The sequence below is a fragment of the Cyprinus carpio genome, chromosome B13, assembly GCF_018340385.1.
Source record: "Cyprinus carpio isolate SPL01 chromosome B13, ASM1834038v1, whole genome shotgun sequence".
Lineage (NCBI taxonomy): Eukaryota > Metazoa > Chordata > Actinopteri > Cypriniformes > Cyprinidae > Cyprinus > Cyprinus carpio.
This window is the reverse complement of record NC_056609.1, coordinates 45001-57500: the sequence shown is the minus strand read 5'-3', so window position 1 is coordinate 57500 and position 12500 is coordinate 45001.

The following is a 12500-nucleotide window of genomic DNA, read 5'->3' as shown; positions in this document are numbered from 1 at the left end:
CCCGGGGGGCCACCGGCTCGGGGGCGGCGTCTGATAGGGGGCCTCGGGGTCTACCTCTGCCCCGAGTTTGAAGTTCCTGGGGCTCGGCCTGGGCGAGATACGGCCCGGTCAAATTTCTGACTTTGGTGCGCTCTATCTCCGGCCCCCAGGGCTCCACCGGCTCGGGGTAGGCGGGGTATAGGGGGCCTCGGGCTATGAATGCCCGGAGTTCGCACGGTGGGCTCGGGGGGTCGGGGTACTGCTCCGGAGGTCAGGGGGGCCGGCCCCCAGGAGAGGACCGGCTCGGGGGGGGCGGGGGCAGAGAGGGGTGAGCGGGTCTACCTCTGCCCCGAGTTTGAAGTTTGAGCGATGGGGGGCTCCCGGGGGCCATGGAGGCCCCTGCCTCCCCGAGATACGGCCGGTCAAATTTCTGACTTTGGTGCGGCTCTATCTTGGGCCCCCAGGGCTCCACCCGGCTCGGGGTCCCCGGGCGGCGTCTGATAGGGGGCCTCGGGGTCGGGGGCGCTAAGCGGCCGGGGAGTTTGAAGGTCCGGGGGGTCTCAGGTGACCCCCCCCCCCTGGGCGAGTGTGGATGGACGAGTCAGGCCGGGAGTCCCGGGTTCGGAGGTCGGCCGGCGAACAGGTTGGGGGGCGGTTCTACGAGGTGGGTGCCCCCGTTGGGGGTCGGCCCTCCGGAGGGATCCCCCAGGGCCTCGGCCTGGGGGGGTATGGCGGCTTCGATATCGGTGGGGGTATCTCCGGCCCCCAGGGCTCCACCGGCTCGGGGTAGGCGGCGTCTGATAGGGGGCCTCGGGGTCTACCTCTGCCCCGAGTTTGAAGTTCCTGGGGCTCGGCCTGGGCGAGATACGGCCGGTCAAATTTTCGAACATTGGGGGGGCGCTGTACCCGCCCTGGGATAGGGGGTACCCGGGGGGGGGGCGGCGTCCGAGACCGGGGGGCCGAACGAGGGCCCCTCTCTAGAGACGCCCCGAGTTTGAGAACCCGGTGCTAAATGACTCGTAGGACCTGATTCTGGGTCAGGGTTTCGTGCGTGGCAGAGCAGCTCACTCGCTGCGATCCATTGAAAGTCATCCCTCGATCCCAAGTTTTTGTCGGCCGAGAGGGGCCCACCCGGGCGACCTCGGTTCGACTCCCCCCGGGTGTCCCGGGGGTACCAGTGGACGGCCGGGGCGGACGGCCTCCCTAAGTCGATGGGGGGGGTGACCAGCGGCGGGGAAGCACCGGGGAGTTCCCAGAGGCGCAGGCTCCGAGTCGGCGGCGCGGCGTGGCACAAGACTCCCCCGTCCGGAGCCTGGGAGTCCCGGGTCGTTAAGTCGATGTGGGGGAGTGGTGATCCCCCGGGGGGTGACCAGTGGCTTGGTTCTCCCCGGCGCGGGGGGTAACCCGGGGTCCCGGGTTCGCACGGTGGTGGGGTCGGGGTCCTGCTCCGGAGGTCAGGGGCGCAGGTGGGAGTGGCGGCCGGGCGGGGAGAGAGGTCGGGGCGGGCAGAGGGGGTGAGCGAGGGGTTCCCCCCCTCAGGCCGGAGTCGTGGTTCCCTGGGTCGGGCAGAGGGGTTGAGCGATGGTCGCCCCCTCAGGCCGGAGTCGTGGTTCCCTGGGGCGGGCATGCAGACTCCCCATGCGGACCCTGGAAGTCCCAAGGCGAGTCGTCCAAAACCTAAGTCGATGTGGGGTGACCAGTGGTAGATCCCCGGCGGGGTGACCAGTGGCTTGGTTCTCCGAGAGGGCGCGGATGGCCGGATCAGTAACCCTGGCTTAAGTGTGGGATACCCGGGTACGCACGGTGCACAGGTCGGGGTCCTGCTCCGGAGGTCGGGGGCGCAGGTGGAGGAAAGCAGCGGGCCGGGGAGGAGAGAGGTCGGCGGGGCGGGCAGAGGGTGTCATTGCTGGTGACCCCCCCCCAGGCTGGACGAGTGGACGCTGGACGAGTCAGTAAGCCGGGCTTAAGTGTGGGAGTCCCGGGTTCGGTCGGCGAACAGGTTGGGGCGGTTCTACGGAGGTGCAGGTGGGTCCCCGGAGGAGAGCGAGGCCTCGGCCTGGGTGGGATATGGCCGATCAAAGCTTCGATATCGGTGGGGGTATCTCCGGCTCCCAGGGCTCCACCGGCTCGGGGTAGGCGGCGTTTGATAGGAGGCCTCGGGGTCTACCTCTGCCCCGAGTTTGAAGTTCCTGGGGCTCGGCCTGGGCGAGATACGGCAGGTCAAAGTTCTGACTTTGGTGCGCTCTATCTCCGGCCCCCAGGGCTCCACCGGCTCGGGGTAGGCGGCGTCTGATAGGGGGCCTCGGGGTCTACCTCTGCCCCGAGTTTGAAGTTCCTGGGGCTCGGCCTGGGCGAGATACGGCCGGTCAAATTTCTGACTCTGGTGCGCTCTATCTCCGGCCCCCAGGGCTCCACCGGCTCGGGGTAGGCGGCGTCTGATAGGGGGCCTCGGGGTCTACCTCTGCCCCGAGTTTGAAGTTCCTGGGGCTCGGCCTGGGCGAGATACGGCCGGTCAAATTTCTGATTTTGGTGCGCTCTATCTCCGGCCCCCAGGGCTCCACCGGCTCGGGGTAGGCGGCGTCTGATAGGGGGCCTCGGGGTCTACCTCTGCCCCGAGTTTGAAGTTCCTGGGGCTCGGCCTGGGCCTGGTGAGATACGGCCGGTCAAATTTCTGACTCTGGTGCGCTCTATCTCCGGCCCCCAGGGCTCCACCGGCTCGGGGTAGGCGGCGTCTGATATAGGGGGCCTCGGGGTCTATAAAGGGCCGGAGTTTGAAGTTCCTGGGGCTCGGCCTGGGCGAGATACGGCCGGTCAAATTTTCGAACATTGGGGGGGGGGGCGCTGTACCCGGCCCCCAGGCGGGGTATCGGCTCGGGGGGTGGCGGCGTCCGAGAGGGGCCGAGGGGCTCTATCACCGGCCCGAGTTTCAAGTCCCTAGGCCTCGGCGTTCCCGAGCGGGCCCCGGTCAAACTTTCATTCATCCCCCCCCCTCGCCGGCGCCCTAAGCCCGGGACGGTGCACCTTTCCCGGGTAAGGTTCCGATCTCGCCCGCGGCACGGTTTTTCGGCAATATCTCCGCGGGGCGCGGGTCCCCGGGGCTGAAACTCTGGGGACCCGTAGAGGGCCTCGGGGCCTACCGAACGCGACCGCCCCCGAGTCGCGGGGCTGTCCGGTCCCCGAGTTATGAGGGCACGAATCCCAAAGTTTGGGGGTCCGTCTCTCGGCCTCCCGTGGGGGTTTAGGGGCCTGGGGCGAACGGCGTCGGATAGAGGGGGCCCCGCTCTAATTTTACCCCGGGTTTGGTGTCGTTTGCCCCCGTTCCGGGGCAGTTACGGCCGGCCAGATTTTGTGACGTTTTGCCTTCGGGGGTCCGTATCTCCGGCCCCCTGGGGTCTATCGACACGGGGGTGGCGGCGTCGGAGAGGGCCCGTCGTGGGCTATCACGGAGCCGAGCGTCAGGTCTCTAAGCCCCTTCCTTCCGTTTGACTAGCAAACGTACGTGGGGCCGTATCCCCGGCCCCCGGAGGTGTGGGGACCCGGGGCAGGTGGCGTTCGGCGGGCCTCCTGGAGGTCTTACACCGACCCGAGTTTGGTGGAGTTTGCCCCCGTCTTGGCGGAGTTACGGCTGGTCAAAGTTTTGGGACCTTTCGTCTTTGGGGGGCGCTCTCCCCGCCAACCATGGGGTCCACCGGCTCGGGGGGGAGGCGGCGTCGGATAGGGGGCCTCGGGGTCTATATAAACCTTCCGAGTTTCAAGCTCCTGGGACTCGGCGTCGCCGAGATACGGCCGGTCGAATTTTCGAACATTGGGGGGGGCGCTGTACCCGGCCCCCAGGCGGGGTATCGGCTCGGGGGCGGCGGCGTCCGAGAGGGGCCGACGGGCTCTACCAACGGCCCGAGTTTCAGGTCCCTAGGCCTCGGCGTTCCCGAGCGGGCCCCGGTCAAACTTTCATCCACCCCCCTCGCCGGCGGCCTCAGCCCGGGACGGTGCACCTTTCCCGGGTAAGGTTCCGATCTCGACCGCGGCACGGTTTTTCGGCAATATCTCCGCGGGGCGGGGGTCCCCGGGGCTGAAACTCGGGGCAACCGTAGAGGGCCTCGGGGCCTACCGAACGCGACCGCCCCCGAGTCGCGGGGCGGTCCGGTCCCCGAGTTATGAGGGCACGAATCCCAAAGTTTGGGGGTCCGTCTCTCGGCCTCCCGTGGGTGTAGGGACCTGGGGCGGGCGGCGTCGGATAGAGGTGGCCCCGCTCTAATTTTACCCCGAGTTTGGTGGAGTTTGCCCCCGTTTCTGGGGAGTTACGGCCGGCCAGATTTTGTGACGTTTTGCCTTCGGGGGGTCCGTATCTCCGGCCCCCCCGGGGGTCTGTCGACTCGGGGGTGGCGGCGTCGGAGAGGGCCCGTCGAGGGCTATCACGGAGCCGAGCGTCAGGTCTCTAGGCCCCTTCCTTCCGTTTGACTAGCAAACGTACGTGGGGCCGTACCCCCGGCCCCCGGTGGTGTGGGGACCCGGGGCAGGTGGCGTTCGGCGGGCCTCCTGGAGGTCTTACACCGACCCGAGTTTGGTGGAGATTGCCCCCGTCTTGGCGGAGTTACGGCTGGTCAAAATTTTGGGACCTTTCGTCTTTGGGGGGCGCTCTCCCCGCCCCCCTGGGGTCCACCGGCTCGGGGGAGGCGGCGTCGGATAGGGGGCCTCGGGGTCTATAAACCATCCGAGTTTCAAGCTCCTGGGGCCTCGGCGTCGCCGAGATACGGCCGGTCGAATTTTCGAACATTGGGGGGCGCTGTACCCGGCCCCCAGGCGGGGTATCGCCTCGGGGGCGGCGGCGTCCGAGAGGGGCCGACGGGCTCTACCAACGTCCCGAGTTTCAGGTCCCTAGGCCTCGGCGTTCCCGAGCGGGGGCCCCCCGGTCAACTTTTCATCCCCCCCCCCTCGCCGGCGGCCTCAGCCCGGGACGGTGCACCTTTCCCGGGTAAGGTTCCGATCTCGACCGCGGCACGGGTTTTTTGGTTTCGGCAATATCTCCGCGGGGCGGGGGTCCCCGGGGCTGAAACTCGGGGGCACCCGTAGAGGGCCTCGGGGCCTACCGAACGAGACCGCCCCCGAGTCCCGCGGCCGTCCGGTCCCCGAGTTATGAGGGCACGAATCCCAAAGTTTGGGGGGCGCTATCGCCGGCCCCCGGGGGGCTATCGGCTCGGGGGCGGTGGCGTCCGAAAGGGGCCGAAGGCCTCTACCATCGACCCGAGTTTCAAGTTCCTGAGCCTCGGCCCCGCCGAGATACGGCCGGTCAAATTTTCGAACTTTGGGGGGCGCTATCGCCGGCCCCCGGGGGGCCACCGGCTCGGGGGCGGCGTCGTCCGAAAGGGGACGACGGCCTCTACCATCGACCCGAGTTTCAAGTCCCTAGGCCCCGCCGTTCCCCGAGCGCGGGCCCCGGTCAAACTTTCATCCCCCCCCCTCGCCGGCCGCCTTTACCCGGGATGGTGCCTCTTTCCCGGGTAAGCCTCCGATCTCGACCGACCGCGATCCTGGAGGTCAGCCCCATAGAGGATGGCGTTTATACCCGCCGTCGGGGTTCAGACGAATGGGCATTTCGGGCCAAAGTAGACCCATGAATTGCAACCAGGGGCTTTACGGAGGGGCTGTACGGAGGTGGCCTCACTCTCTCGGGCATGAGAGCAAGATGGCCGCCCCTACCGCGGTTCTCCGGAACCTGGAAGTCTGAGATCCAGGGGGCTTTTTCGAGCGATGCATGGCCCAGGTGGGCTCACTCTCTCGGGCATGAGAGTAAGATGGCGGCCCCTACTCCGGTTCTCCGGAACCTGGATGTCTGAGCACCAGGGGCTTTTTTTCGAGCGACCCAGGCCCAGCGAGGCCTCTCTCTCGGGCATGAGAGCAAGATGGCCGCCCCCCTACCACGGTTCTCCGGAACCTGGATGTCTGAGTTCCAGGGGGCTTTTTCGAGCGACCCAGGCCCAGCGAGGCCTCACTCTCTCGGGCATGAGAGCAAGATGGCCGCCCCTACCGCGGTTCTCCGGAACCTGGAAGTCTGAGATCCAGGGGGCTTTTTTTCGAGCGATGCATGGCCCAGGGTGGGCTCACTCTCTCGGGCATGAGAGTAAGATGGCGGCCCCTACTCCGGTTCTCCGGAACCTGGATGTCTGAGCACCAGGGCCTCCTCACTCTCTTTTTTTTTTCGAGCGACCCATGGCCCAGCTGGCCTCACTCTCTCGGGCATGAGAGCAAGATGGCCGCCCCTACCACGGTTTCTCCGGAACCTGGATGTCTGAGCACCAGGGGCTTTTTTTCGAGCGACCCAGGCCCAGCGAGGCCTCACTCTCTCGGGCATGAGAGCAAGATGGCCGCCCCTACCACGGTTCTCCGGAACCTGGATGTCTGAGATCCCAGGGGCTTTTTCGAGCGTGCATGGCCCAGGCCCAGCGAGGCCTCACTCTCTCGGGCATGAGAGCAAGATGGCCCGGACTCCGGTTCTCCGGAACCTGGATGTCTGAGCACAAGGGGCTTTTTCGAGCCCCAGGCCCAGCGAGGCCTCACTTCTCGGGCATGAGGAAGATGGATGTCTGACGGTTCTCCGGAACCTGGATGTCTGAGCACCCAGGGCTTTTTTTCGAGCGACCCAGGCCCAGCGAGGCCTCACTCTCTCATGAGAGAGATGAGCCCCCCTAAGACGGCCGCCCCTACTCGGTTCTCCGGAACCTGGATGTCTGAGCACCAGGGGCTTTTTCGAGCGATGTCTGGCCCAGGGGGCGAGGTTGCTGGCCCCCTCTCGGGCATGAGAGTAAGATGGCGGCCCCTACTCCGGTTCTCCGGAACCTGGATGTCTGAGCACCAGGGGCTTTTTGGAGCGTTGCATGGCCCAGGTGGGCTCACTCTCTCGGGCATGAGAGCAAGATGGCCGCCCCTACGACGGTTCTCCGGAACCTGGATGTCTGAGCACCAGGGGTTTTTCGAGCGACCCAGGCCCAGAGGGATGTCTGAGAGAGTAAAGGCCGCCCCTACTACCCCGTTTCTCCGGAACCTGGATGTCTGAGCACCAGGGGCTTTTTCGAGCGACCCAGGCCCAGCGAGGCCTCACTCTCTCGGGCATGAGAGTAAGATGGCTGCCCCTACTCCGGTTCTCCGGAACCTGGATGTCTGAGCACCAGGGGCTTTTTGGAGCGTTGCATGGCCCAGCGAGGCCTCACTCTCTCGGGCATGAGAGTAAGATGGCCGCCCCTACTCCGGTTCTCCGGAACCTGGATGTCTGAGATCCAGGGGGCTTTTTGGAGCGTTGCATGGCCCAGGTGGGCTCACCCTCTCGGGCATGAGAGTAAGATGGCGGCCCCTACTCCGGGTCTCCGGAACCTGGATGTCTGAGTTCCAGGGGGCTTTTTCGAGCGTTGCATGGCCCAGGTGGGCTCACCCTCTCGTGCATGAGAGTAAGATGGCGGCCCCTACTCCGGTTCTCCGGAACCTGGATGTCTGAGATCAGGGGGCTTTTTGGAGCGTTGCATGGCCCAGGTGGGCTCACTCTCTCGGGCATGAGACTAAGATGGCGGCCCCTACTCCGGTTCTCCGGAACCTGGATGTCTGAGTTCCAGGGGGCTTTTTGGAGCGTTGCATGGCCCAGGTGGGCTCACTCTCTCGGGCATGAGACTAAGATGGCGGCCCCTACTCCGGTTCTCCGGAACCTGGATGTCTGAGTTCCAGGGGGCTTTTTGGAGCGTTGCATGGCCCAGGTGGGCTCACCCTCTCGGGCATGAGACTAAGATGGGCCCCTATCCTCCGGTTCTCCGGAACCTGGATGTCTGAGTTCCAGGGGGCTTTTTGGAGCGTTGCATGGCCCAGGTGGGCTCACTCTCTCGGCCATGAGACTAAGATGGCGGCCCCTACTCCGGTTCTCCGGAACCTGGATGTCTGAGTTCCAGGGGCTTTTTTGGAGCGTTGCATGGCCCAGGTGGGCTCACCCTCTCGGGCATGAGAGTAAGATGGCTGCCCCTACTCCGGTTCTCCGGAACCTGGATGTCTGAGCACCAGGGGGCCTTTTTGGAGCGTTGCATGGCCCAGCGAGGCCTCACTCTCTCGGGCATGAGAGTAAGATGGCCGCCCCTACTCCGGTTCTCCGGAACCTGGATGTCTGAGTTCCAGGGGGCTTTTTGGAGCTTTGCATGGCCCAGGTGGGCTCACTCTCTCTCTCGGGCATGAGACTAAGATGGCGGCCCCTACTCCGGTTCTCCTCCGGTTCTCCGGAACCTGGATGTCTGAGCCCAGTGGGGGGCTCACTTTTCGAGCGACCCATGGCCCGGCCCCTACTCCGGTTCTCCGGAACCTGGATGTCTGAGCACCCGAGCGTTGCATGGCCCAGGTGGGCTCTCCTCTCGGGCATGAGACTAAGATGGCGGCCCCTACTCCGGTTCTCCGGAACCTGGATGTCTGAGTTCCAGGGGGGGCTTCTTGGAGCTTTGCATGGCCCAGGTGGGCTCACCCTCTCGGGCATGAGACTAAGATGGCGGCCCCTACTCCGGTTCTCCGGAACCTGGATGTCTGAGTTCCAGGGGGCTTTTTGGAGCGTTGCATGGCCCAGGTGGGCTCTCTCTCTCTCGGGCATGAGACTAAGATGGCGGCCCCTACTCCGGTTCTCCGGAACCTGGATGTCTGAGTTCCAGGGGGCTTTTTGGAGCGTTGCATGGCCCAGGTGGGCTCACCCTCTCGGGCATGAGAGTAAGATGGCCCCTGCCTGGCCCCTTACTCCGGTTCTCCGGAACCTGGATGTCTGAGTTCCAGGGGGCTTCTTGGAGCTTTGCATGGCCCAGGTGGGCTCACCCTCTCGGCCATGAGACTAAGATGGCGGCCCCTACTCCGGTTCTCCGGAACCTGGATGTCTGAGTTCCAGGGGGCTTTTTGGAGCGTTGCATGGCCCAGGTGGGCTCACCCTCTCGGGCATGAGAGTAAGATGGCTGCCCCCCTACTCCGGTTCTCCGGAACCTGGATGTCTGAGCACCAGGGGCTTTTTCGAGCGATGCATGGCCCAGGTGGGCTCACCCTCTCGGGCATGAGAGTAAGATGGCGGCCCCTACTCCGGTTCTCCGGAACCTGGATGTCTGAGATCCAGGGGGCTTTTTGGAGCGTTGCATGGCCCAGGTGGGCTCACTCTCTCGGCCATGAGACTAAGATGGCGGCCCCTACTCCGGTTCTCCGGAACCTGGATGTCTGAGCACCAGGGGCTTTTTCGAGCGACCCAGGCCCAGCGAGGCCTCACTCTCTCGGGCATGAGACTAAGATGGCGGCCCCTACTCCGGTTCTCCGGAACCTGGATGTCTGAGTTCCAGGGGGCTTCTTGGAGCTTTGCATGGCCCAGGTGGGCTCACCCTCTCGGGCATGAGACTAAGATGGCGGCCCCTACTCCGGTTCTCCGGAACCTGGATGTCTGAGTTCCAGGGGGCTTTTTGGAGCGTTGCATGGCCCAGGTGGGTGGGCTCACTCTCTCGGGCATGAGACTAAGATGGCGGCCCCTACTCCGGTTCTTCTCCGGAACCTGGATGTCTGAGTTCCAGGGGGCTTTTTGGAGCGTTGCATGGCCCAGGTGGGCTCACCCTCTCGGGCATGAGAGTAAGATGGCTGCCCCTACTCCGGTTCTCCGGAACCTGGATGTCTGAGTTCCAGGGGGCTTCTTGGAGCGTTGCATGGCCCAGGTGGCTCACTCTCTCGGCCATGAGACTAAGATGGCGGCCCCTACTCCGGTTCTCCGGAACCTGGATGTCTGAGTTCCAGGGGGCTTTTTGGAGCGTTGCATGGCCCAGGTGGGCTCACCCTCTCGGGCATGAGAGTAAGATGGCTGCCCCTACTCCGGTTCTCCGGAACCTGGATGTCTGAGCAGGGGGGCTTTTTCGAGCGATGCATGGCCCAGGTGGGCTCACCCTCTCGGGCATGAGAGTAAGATGGCGGCCCCTACTCCGGTTCTCCGGAACCTGGATGTCTGAGATCCAGGGGGGGCTTTTTGGAGCGTTGCATGGCCCAGGTGGGCTCACTCTCTCGGCCATGAGACTAAGATGGCGGCCCCTACTCCGGTTCTCCGGAACCTGGATGTCTGAGCTCCAGGGGGCTTTTTCGAGCGACCCAGGCCCAGCGAGGCATCTCACTCTCTCGGGCATGAGACTAAGATGGCGGCCCCTACTCCGGTTCTCCGGAACCTGGATGTCTGAGTTCCAGGGGGCTTTTTGGAGCGTTGCATGGCCAGGTGGCTGGGCTCACCCTCTCGGGCATGAGAGTAAGATGGCGGCCCCTACTCCGGTTCTCCGGAACCTGGATGTCTGAGTTCCAGGGGGCTTTTTGGCGCGTTGCATGGCCCAGGTGGGCTCACTCTCTCGGGCATGAGACTAAGATGGCGGCCCCTACTCCGGGTCTCCGGAACCTGGATGTCTGAGCACCAGGGGCTTTTTCGAGCGACCCAGGCCCAGCGAGGCCTCACTCTCTCGGGCATGAGAGCAAGATGGCGACCCCTACTCCGGTTCTCCGGAACCTGGATGTCTGAGTTCCAGGGGGCTTTTTGGAGCGTTGCATGGCCCAGGTGGGCTCACCCTCTCGGGCATGAGAGTAAGATGGCTGCCCCTACTCCGGTTCTCCGGAACCTGGATGTCTGAGATCCAGGGGGGGCTTTTTTTCGAGCGATGCATGGCCCAGGTGGGCTCACCTCTCGGGCATGAGAGTAAGATGGCTGCCCCTACTTCGTTTCTCCGGAACCTGGATGTCTGAGCACCAGGGGGCTTTTTCGAGCGACCCAGGCCCAGCGAGGCCTCACTCTCTCGGGCATGAGAGTAAGATGGCTGCCCCTACTCCGGTTCTCCGGAACCTGGATGTCTGAGATCCAGGGGGCTTTTTCGAGCGATGCATGGCCCAGGTGGGCTCACCCTCTCGGCCATGAGACTAAGATGGCTGCCCCCTACTCCGTTTCTCCGGAACCTGGATGTCTGAGCACCAGGGCTTGCTTTTTCGAGCGACCCAGGCCCAGCGAGGCCTCACTCTCTCGGGCATGAGAGTAAGATGGCCGCCCCTACTCCGGTTCTCCGGAACCTGGATGTCTGAGATCCAGGGCTTTTTTTCGAGCGATGCATGGCCCAGGTGGGCTCACCCTCTCGGGCATGAGAGTAAGATGGCTGCCCCTACTCCGTTTCTCCGGAACCTGGATGTCTGAGCACCAGGGGCTTTTTTTTTTTCGAGAGCGACCCAGGCCCAGCGAGCGAGGCCTCACTCTCTCGGGCATGAGAGTAAGATGGCTGCCCCTACTCCGGTTCTCCGGAACATGGATGTCTGAGCTCCAGGGGGCTTTTTTTTCGAGCGACCCAGGCCCAGCGAGGCCTCACCCTCTCGGGCATGAGAGTAAGAGATGGCGCCCTACTACTCCCGGGGGTGCTCCGTTCGCGGGTTGACCAGTGGCAGGTCGAGGGCTCCGTGGCCTCTTCGGTGAGAGGGCCTCCCCGGCGAGCCCTCACCCTCTTCGGCCCCGCTCGGAAGGGCGGAGGCCCTGGAGGAATTCCGGGTCGGAAAAATGACTAAGTCGGAAAGGGGGGCTTTGGCCGAACATCCAGCCTCCCCGAGGCTACGGGGCCGGCCGGGAAAGGTGCCTCGTCCCCGGCCGCGGGCGGGATTCGCCCGCGACTCTGGAGGTCGGCCCGAGAGGGGATGGCGTTTTTACGTGCCGTCGCGGTTTGGACGAAAGCGTTATTCTTGCCATTTTTTTTATCCATGACCGGGAACGAGGGGCTGCGTACAGGGCCGCGTAGCCCAGGTACCCTCACCGGGGCTCGGGTTGAGGCGAGTCGAAAGGCCCCCTTGTCTGGGAACGCAAACTGAGCTCCAGGGGCCACACTGAGAGATGATGCCCGGCCGACGTGCCCTCACCCTGGCTGGGGTGAGGCGAGCCTGACGTCCCCCTTGTCTGGGAGCGCAAACTGAGCTCCAGGGGCCGTACTGTGAGAGATGCCCGGCCGACGTCCCCTCACCATGGCTGGGGCGAGTCGATGGTGTCCCCCACCCCTCCCCGGGGGTGCTCCGTTCACGGGGTGACCAGTGGCAGGTCGTAGGCTCCAGGGCCTATGAGGCGAGAGGCCTATCCGGCTGGCCCTCACCCTCTTCGGCCTCGCTCGGCAGGGCGGAGGCCCTGGAGGAATTTCGGGTCGGAAAAACGACTAAGTCGGAAAGGGGGGCTTTGGCCAAACATCCAGCCTCCCCTAGGCTACGGGGCAGGCCGGGAAAGGCGCCTCGCCCTCGGCCGCGGGCGGGATTCGCCCGCGACTCTGGAGGTCGGCCCGAGAGGGGATGGCGTTTTTTACGTGCCGTCGCGATTTTGGCGAACGCGTCATTTTGTGGACTTAGGTTCTGGCGCGTATCGCAAGAGAACGGATCGATTGGAACGCGTTGCGCGCCCGAGCTAGGACCCCGCCCGGCCTCAGGCCGCTGTGGGCGGGTGCACCTAGGGGGCACGGTGAGTGGAAGGTACGGAGGGCGACACACCGTGTCCGGTA